Here is a 9,212-nt window from a genome sequence, read left to right on the forward strand (position 1 = left end):
TGTTCAACAATAAATGATAAGTGCAAGTGAAGCATAAAAGGAATGAGATGATACATTGGATAAAAGATAGCAATCCTGCTTGGGGCTAAATATTATGCTAGGCTTCCACAAACCTATCCTTAGCTTCAAAGAGAGAGAGAGAGAGAGAGATGTGAAAAGATGGTACAAATCCAGAAATTAGTATGTCTGTTATTTTAAAATATCTTTTCAAATTCTGTTATTCTGCTTTTCAACTATGAAAGCAGGGAGTTAAATTTATCTCCCTATTTTTTTTTTCAAATTCATTAGCATAATTCCAATTTTTCCCCTCAATCCCAGATTGTTTCTTCAATTTTGATATATGGATCAGTCTTCCGTTAATGGGGTTCTATAAATCCCCACTGAAAAATATAAATCAGAACACCTGGTGAAATATCTGTTTTTGGAACAGATTTTCTAAAGTGGAATGCTTGCTGTGTTATTGGTAATGTAGCTTTATTGCTGCAATTCAAGATTTCGCTCCTAAACACGCTAATATAATTTTTTGTTTCATGAGATGATTCTTCCAGCATCTTTAACAATCAAAGAGGTGAAACTTTTTGTATTTCTTATAAGTTCAGATCCTTTTCAATTCTAGGTGAGCAGTATGTCTAAAATGCAAGACATTTTAGCTTTCCCAAGAGACAACAACTGTCATAGGAGATTACTTGGGAAAAGCTTTGAAACAGTCAGCACTGCTGATCTTTTAATGTAGGGATAAGGGCAATGTCTTCACAAAAGTGACCTACTAATAATCCTTACAGCAGCTTTGTATGACAGGGACAAAAGCAAAGTGCGCCCATCTGCTGATAATCTAGGCCCCAAAGCAAAACCCAATTCAATTGTTATTGGTTTTCTGCAACCATATTATATAGGGGAATGTGAAACACTTTATATACAGGCTACCAACTGCTGCATGCAATGAGCTGGAGAACACGGCTCTTACAGTTAGCTTTAGTTCTGTGCTTGTATCTTATCATTAATGTTAGTGTCTCTGTTAACATAATGTATGTCTCGTACGCCCACTGGAACACAAAATGGGAGTGAACCAGGTTGAATGTTTGCCTACCAGCAAGGATGGAAAAGATGAAGAACTAAAACACATCAAGGAAGTCTTAGAACGTGGTGCTAGCCCAACTGGGCCTTCCCAAAAGGAAAAAAAACAAAAGTCCAGTTGTCTTTTGAAGAGGCACATTTGGCACAACCTGGATTTCCATACACAAACGGAACTCCTCTTTCAGTATCTGAAATGATACATAAATTCTAACTAGGCATTGATGATACTTATTAGTTTGGTAATGAAATGTGTGCAAGAAAACAATCAAGCTGTTGTGGTTAGCCAGCAGCAGGTGTGGACAGCTGAGGAGAGCAAGGACTCAGATGAGGGGCCAGGACCATTAGGGAGTGGACTGCTGCCTTCAGAGATTTTGGGGGCTGGCAGCAGTGATGAGGAGGTTCCCGAGGAGCTTGTGCCAAGTGCGCGTGCATTCCAGATTGCTTGCACGAAAGAGCAGCTACAACAGCATGGGTGACTCGGGAGTAAGGCTGCAAGGTAATGGCCCCTCCTTCAAGAAGATAAAAGCCAGCTGTGAAATGAACGTTCTTTGCAGAAGGCAAAAACGTTTTGAAACTCCAACCTCGTGGACATTCCAGTATCCTAAGTTTGTATTAGAAGATTCTTGTATTGCAAATTATTTCTTGTCTGTTATCTTTTGGCAGTCTCGCACAGTTTGGCAAGGCTTGTGCTTATCACAGCTAATTATTTTGCAGAAGCATTAAAAGGTTTCTGTTTCCTTTGGATTGTGTTTGATTTGTTGGAAAAGGGTGTGGGTCAGAACACAAGCTCAGAAAGCATCAAGGTCCCCACAATTCAACCCTGAGAAACAAATACAGGTAGTCCTTACAATCATTTGTTTAGTGACCTTCAAAATTACAATGGCGCTGAAAAAAGTGATTTATGACTGTATTTTACACTTAAGACCATTGCAGCATCCCCATGATCATGTGAACAAAATTTGGGCACTTGGAGACCAGCATGTCTTTGTAACAATTGCACTGATCCCGGGATGGTGGTGATAATGTGATCACAATTTGTAACCTTCTCAGCTGGCTTCTGACAAGTAAAAACAATGAGGCTTAACAACCACATGATTCACTTAACAATGGGAGTTACAATTGCTTAACAATTGTGACTAAAAGGTCATAAAATGGGTCAAAACTCACTTAACAACTGTCTTGCTTAGCAGTGGAAATTTTGGGCTCAGTTGTGTCAAGAACTACTTGTATTTGCTATTGATTCCCGAATTATATTAGGGAAAGGCAAATGACAAATGTAATTGTTTGCAGAGTTTGTTTGAAGGAGGCTAGCAATTGACCAAAAGAATATATTTCTAATCTGTCAAAAAATGTTAATATGTATCCCTAAAACAAATTTCTGAGAACATTTATGCCAAAGAAGGCATGTTTTTTCTCACTGAGGTCCATTAGCCTCTCTCTTTAGGTCAAGTACCTTTCAGAATATTTATATCAAAAAAATCTCCATTTTATCTTTTAGTTGAAGATTTTCTTTAACGTGTCCACTTCAGAGGTGGTATTCAGCAGGTTCTGACCAGTTCTGGAGAACCGGTAGCAGAACTTTTGAGTAGTTTGGAGAACCGGCAAATACCACCTCTGACTGGAGACTTTACAGTATCCTTCCCCTACCATGCTCACCAAGCCACACCCACAGAAAAGGTAGTAAAAAAAATATGAATTCCACCACTGCTCCACTTCCATCTCTATTCACATAACTTCCTTAATATATTTCCCATCCCTATCATGTTAATGATTTTGTTCCTCTCCCCTTTCCCTCTGCTTCTGTCTTTAAGTACATACCATATTTTTTGCACTATAGGATGCTCCAGACCATAAGACTCACCTAGCTTTTGGGGAGGAAAACAAGAAAAAAAATCTGCCTGACAGCAATTTGCCTCCTTTCAGCAAACAGATAACATATAATCAGAGTTGTAAGGGACCTTATAGGTCATCTAGTCCAACCCCCCCACCCAAGCGGGAGATCCTACACCATTTCTGATAAACGGCAGTCCAATCTCTTCTTGAAAGTCTCAAGTGATGATAGCAAACAGTCTGGTCAGCTTCAGCACAGTCTGATTTAGTATGAGCAGCTGATTGGCAGTTGGATCGGCCTCCTGGAATACCGCCCATTAGCTGTTCCGGGCTGCAGAGATTCCACTGTTCATTGCTGTCGCCGCCTATTACCACCTCTGTGTGTCCCATTTTCAGCCTCCGTGCACCCCATTTTCAGTCCATTCCAGGTAGTGGGGATAGGCGGTGGTGGTGACAATCCCTGCTGCCTGGAATGGGGTGAAAGCGGGACACATGGAGGTAAAAAATGGGTCCCACAGAGGCAAAAAATGGGGCACGTGGAGGTGGTGATAAATGGCAGTGATTGGCGGCAAAAACAGCAATCAACAGTGGTGATCCCTACAGCCTGGAACAGCTGATATCGGCAATCAGCTGCTAAATCAGGCTATGCTTAAGCTATTTGCTGTTTGCTGCAAGGAGGCAAATTGCTGGCAGAGCCTGAAGGGAGGGGGCCGGCGGGTGGGTGGGGCTGTGGCAACATTCACTGTATAAGATGCACAGAATTTCCAGCCACTTTGCGTCTTATAGTGCGAAAAATATGATAATTCTGATTTTCAAGTTGAATTGAGTTTATATGCGTATCTGTTCATTTATTCAATCAAGTCTCTTTATTGATTCTATTTATAAAACATGAGTCTCTGCAAATAACCATAATGATTAAGAAGCAATTGTCAAGGTTCCAACTGACTAACCCAACCTAAGCAAGCACAATGGAGATAATCTGATCTTTTAATGCAAAACTTCATTGAATATATCACTTTGCCATGAATGAAGCAAAACCAGATCTAACAATTTCCTGCGCAAACCCATATAGTTAAAGTTCAGGTTCTCCCTCCCCACAATTAGATCAAGTCACATTGTCCAATGGAGACTCCTGGTGTTGTTGTGAGAAGGTTTTTTAGCTCTGGTAAACACCTGCCAAAACTTTCTTGGTTCTCACGCTGGCATCTCAATGTCTAGACTTGCTTTCTATCTCTCCCTTCCCTCCTCCCGTAGTTCATTGGCAAGCGGAGAAGCAATAATAGTTGCCACAGCACAAACACCTTTGAAGCATGACAGCAATGATATGCACGGAGTAATGACACAATGCAAATCCTGCCCTTTTCAATACCAGAACGTAAGGATTTGAATTGTGATGTCATAATAGCCATTTTGCCACTTGAGTGCAATGCTGTCAAGCCTCTTTGTTTTATTTAAATGCCATAGGATTCTTGATCAATCTAATCCAACATGGTCTCTCTGACTCTATGTAGACTGTCTCCAGTTAAGTATGATTTGTGGGATTTACCCAGATATGTTCATGTAATTTCCTTGAGAACAAATTCTGGATAATTGCCTTCTTTTACAGTATTTTTTTCAAGTTTCCATCTGAATTCCAGTCAGCTAGATTCTGCTAATGCCTGTGTCATACTCAAGAGTACTGCTTGCATTTTTATTACTTATACAAGATGGTTCACATTACTTCCTACATGATCCTTTTCTTGATATGCCAGAGTGGGATTTTTTTTACATGCAAATAGGAACCTCTATTAGGTGCGGTTTTATTCTCTGATAGGCAGAATAAGATCAAGGACACGTTTTCCTTTTTAGTATGTTTACTAAAATGAAACTATTGTGAATCCAGGCTCAAAATTAAAGTTATACGCAGCTGCAATACATCAGAGTTTAAACATATATTTCTGAGCATGAGGGAGATAATTATGGGGACCAGACCTCTTTTACAAACTTACTTTAGGAAAAATAATCACTTCCTCCATGCTGCAGTTGGGAATGTAAAAGTGCTCCCATTTGTGTGAAACAAAGCTGTTTTCTAAGTGTATGTGCCACCTAATGCGGGAGGGTCTTTATACAATAAAGTAGCTAATTTACTTCCTCTCTATGACCAGGGTTATATGATTTAATGCCATTCCATTAAATGCAATGTTTAGTTTGACACATAGCATAATTGTACTGTGGATCTTGTTAGTTGAGTTGCTCTTTGTCTATATGAATAATTCATATTGTCTATTCAGACAAATATTATTGTAACAGGGCAGTATTATGAAGATCATATAATCAAATTCTGAAAGTTAAATTTATTATTTTATATATGATTTTCTTTAACACTGAGTAGTGGTTTCAATTCATATTCAGGCCATTCTCCTCTTGTCTACATGCATAATGTCTACATCATAAATATCTACATTTATGATCTATTTTAACACTGTATCTAAAACTAGGAATTTTATTTCTGGTAATGAAGATGATATAAATAAATATTGAACTATTAAAAAACATTTTGTTTTGTAAATATCTGAAGGAAAGCTTCTTAAGAAGATACGTTCAGATTCTTGTCATTCTCCCATCACAATGTTTCCATTAACATTGTTAGCATTAATGTCAATGTGGATTGTTTGCTTGCAGACGTTTCATTACCCAGGATCATTATTTGTGTTGCCTAGTTGGGTAATGAAACATCTGCAAGCAAACAACCTGGTTCAAAGAGCATTGCAGACTTTGCAGTTCAGCCCTGAGCTAGATATATTCTCTTCTGTTATAACTGTTAACTATTTGGTAATTTCTCAGAGTTGGTAATCCATAGCTTAGCTCTTTTTGAAGAAGTCCTTTGAAAATCAATTTGCTTATCACTGCTTTTACAGTCAGAATTTCTTTTCATTGCAGTATTTCTCCCCAATGTTGGATCTATGATTTATTTCTCTGTCGACCACTGATCTTTTTCTTTTATTTTAGCTTTCATGTCTCATTAAAGTTGGATTTGCATTCTGTTCCCTTGATGAGATTGTGATTGAAGTTTATGATTACATTATTATAATCATTATGATTACAGATAACAATCATTACAGTTGTTGTTCCCATATATATTGCTATAACTCTCCAGTCCCAAGTTGAGAATCTCACTTAAGCTTCCATGTTTCATGAGAAGGTGGAAGAAGCAAGATTCGGACATTCTGGATACTGTCTGTAAATTATGTATATTTGATTTTATTTTCAGATATTGAAAGGTACACTGAAGAAACAAGAAAAAGGAGGAAAAGAAAGAAAAAGAGGTTTACAACCTGTATAAAATTAAATGACAATTTTTGAAGGATGATTAGAGTAGTACTATGTATAAAAGTGAATTTATAGCCATCTAGCACTTTAAAGCTTTTTAAAAAATCTTAGAAATAATAATAATCAAATAATAATCATTAATTAGAATAGATCACACTAAGAATAAAAATACCTATCTCATCATAAAAGTTTGTCCTTATTATAACTAATAGGTAAAATCTAATATCTAATAGTCCATGAATATTTTCCATGATTAATTAAAAAGTCTGTCATTTCTCTAAAAAAGAAATTGTTGCCATTTCCAGAAGAAAGTAAGAATTATCCTGACTGTTTATTATATATTTTATTGCTTTTAAACTGTTACTAGGGGCAATAATCACTGTGGCCTCTTGAGGGGAAAACGAAGAGTTGTCTTCCAAAGGATAATTCAATATTTAAAATGATGAAGCACATAAATTATTTTCTTTCTACGTAATTTCAGATATAACCTCAAGAATTATTGAGTATTATTGATTTGCCATACCAGGACATTAACATAAGACTGTCTACTGTTACACTGTCTACTGTTGACCCCATTCCTAATTGGTCTGTAAGGGGTATGCATAAGTGCAGCAACGTGCTTACCATCCAGTGGTGGGATTCAAATGCTTTTACTACCGGTTCTCTGGGTGTGGCATGGTTTGGTGGTCGTGGCAGAGGAAGGGTACTGTAAAATCTCCATTCCTTCTCCACTCCAGGGGGAAGGTTACTGCAAAATTCCATTCCCTCCTCATCCCACTAACCTGCTTTCCAGCTCCGTTCTCCTCTGCAGGGGAACAAAAGAAGACCCAGCCAATCAGCTGGGAGGCAGAGAATAGATGGGGGCAGGGCTAGTCAGAGGTGGTATTCGCCGGTTCTCCGAACCACTCAAAATTTCTGCTATCTGTTCTCCAGAACTGGTCAGAACCTGCTGAAGACCACCTCTGCTACCGTTCCTGTCCTAAAGTCCTCTTTTATTCATATCCATTTCATGTAGCATAATCATGTTCTAATTATATCTGTGATCTAATACATGCTTGACAAAAATAAATAAATAAATAAAATAAGGGGGGGACCCCCCCTCAGTCTGAAATATAACTAAACCTGAAGGACTGGAGCAGCAAAATAATATTTTTTTTTACTTTAATAATCAGAAGCAAAAATTGTTACTGATGTGTGTGTGTATGTGTGTGTGTGTGCATGCGTGTACATTAAATAACAAGAAAGAAGCTAACTTCTCAGATTCTTCTCATTCCATTCCTCGTCAAACCTCAGCCCCCAAATGCTTGAAAAAATAGGTCGGGCTCTTTTGGTGACTTCACCTGGGTAGCAGAACTGTCTGTTCCCCACAACAGGAGCTTCCTGGTCTCTTCAAACATTGCCCAGGCCTACTCTAGGTCAGGGTCTTGAGCCCAATGCATGTCTGAAGGTCTGTGGCCTGTCTCTCCTTCTATTGGGGGGCGATGGACATGCTACCATAGCTAGAAGCATTTTGTTTCAAAAATATCAATAGAGTATTATTTTTCTTCTGACTTCATTATCAACAACATGAGAAATTAGTTCTGAACTGATACTATTTTATGCACTTGAAATATTATGTACTTGCAAATCACTCTGAAATCTCCCAGAATCTCCTAATCTACTTTTGGCAGGACTGTTCTTCAACACTGAAAACACAGTTGCTTTCATCATTGCATCTGTGACTAAAGGAAAACACTTTGCCCTGAGTTATATATTTTGTGTTATTTACTTGTGTTGATTAATTTGTCCTTATGCTGTTATTCAGCATAAGGTGTTTTGAACAATTTTAACTGAATATTTAGTTTCAGTGGGCTCAAATACAGTGAAATACTGAGTTCAAAAATTTACATGCAGGTCTATATATATATTTATATCTATGAATAAATAAGCACTACTACTTTCAACAGGACTAATTTCCAGCTAAGTGTGAATAACATTGCTTTCTTACTGTATATTTTTAAACTATGTGTCTATTCTGTTTTTCACAAGAAGCATGATTATCTTATCATTTGAACTGTTCAGATTCTGAAAACAGTGTGGATGAAAGAAGATGAGAAATAAGAGTACAGTTAGTCAGAAAAAGAAGAGAGATGAATAAATCACAATGATGGATAACCCTATTATACCTGACAATTGTTGCTCAGCTTAACAAAAACAGCCTGCTAAAGAAAATTATCTCCTTTTTCAGTTACTCCTCATATAGTGAAACATTTCTACTGAGTGTACAATTGTAAATCATTTTATTAGTGGACAGACGTTTCTTTCAGTCTCAGAGAAAGAGTAGAAAGCTGATACCCATTTCTTTTCATTAAATCTCAGAGAATATAAGCTGATTGTAAAATGTTACATATTATTTAATAAAATTAGTGGTAGAACTAAGCTAACTGTATTGCTTAAGCATATGCAATGTAATGTTTCTTTAATGGTAGATTAATGGAAATAAGAGTCACAATGTTCTCTACCTGGGACCTAGAAAAATGTAAAAAATTGTTTAATTGACTCTGAAGTTTGGTTGAGTAAGAAAGGCTAATAATCTTGGATGTGATCTAAGATGAAAAACAAAGTAAAAATCCAACCTTTCAGTTCTTCTACATTGCTGATAGTCATGAGGGTTAACAGTGACCTATACATCTAATTCAAAAACAAGTTCACATAATTCTTTATTTCAGGCATAAGTATAAGGTTTCATACCAAAATTGTGGGTCTCTTTCATAGTTCCCCTCTTATCTCTTAAAACTATGCAGGGATAGGAGTTGCACACATATGCTTCTTTGTATACTTGCCTTTTTAGATGTGACTGGTAGAGGCTATAGTGATGTCTCTTGCATCACAACAGCAATACACAAATATCATAATGCCCAATATCATGGTGGCCTATTTGATCCCATAGAGAATGTCCATATTCCTAGTTTCTGCCAATTTTTAAATGTGTTTTTTAAATTAAAAAAATAAACGAAGGA

General features: G+C 37.2%; 1 long non-coding RNA gene across 1 annotated transcript in view; it reads left to right on the forward strand.

Moving 5' to 3' along the window:
- The window catches only part of LOC148126415 (uncharacterized), a 163,075-nt gene extending 156,878 nt beyond the window's left edge, over window positions 1-6,197 (forward strand). Inside the window, exon 3 of the long non-coding RNA XR_015743249.1 lies at window positions 6,155-6,197. This is a non-coding gene — a long non-coding RNA (uncharacterized LOC148126415). The remainder of the gene's footprint in view (window positions 1-6,154) is intronic.
- Window positions 6,198-9,212: the final 3,015 nt, after the last annotated feature.

This window comes from Pseudonaja textilis, chromosome 3, assembly GCF_049901715.1.
Source record: "Pseudonaja textilis isolate UNSWEBS1 chromosome 3, rPseTex1.2, whole genome shotgun sequence".
Lineage (NCBI taxonomy): Eukaryota > Metazoa > Chordata > Lepidosauria > Squamata > Elapidae > Pseudonaja > Pseudonaja textilis.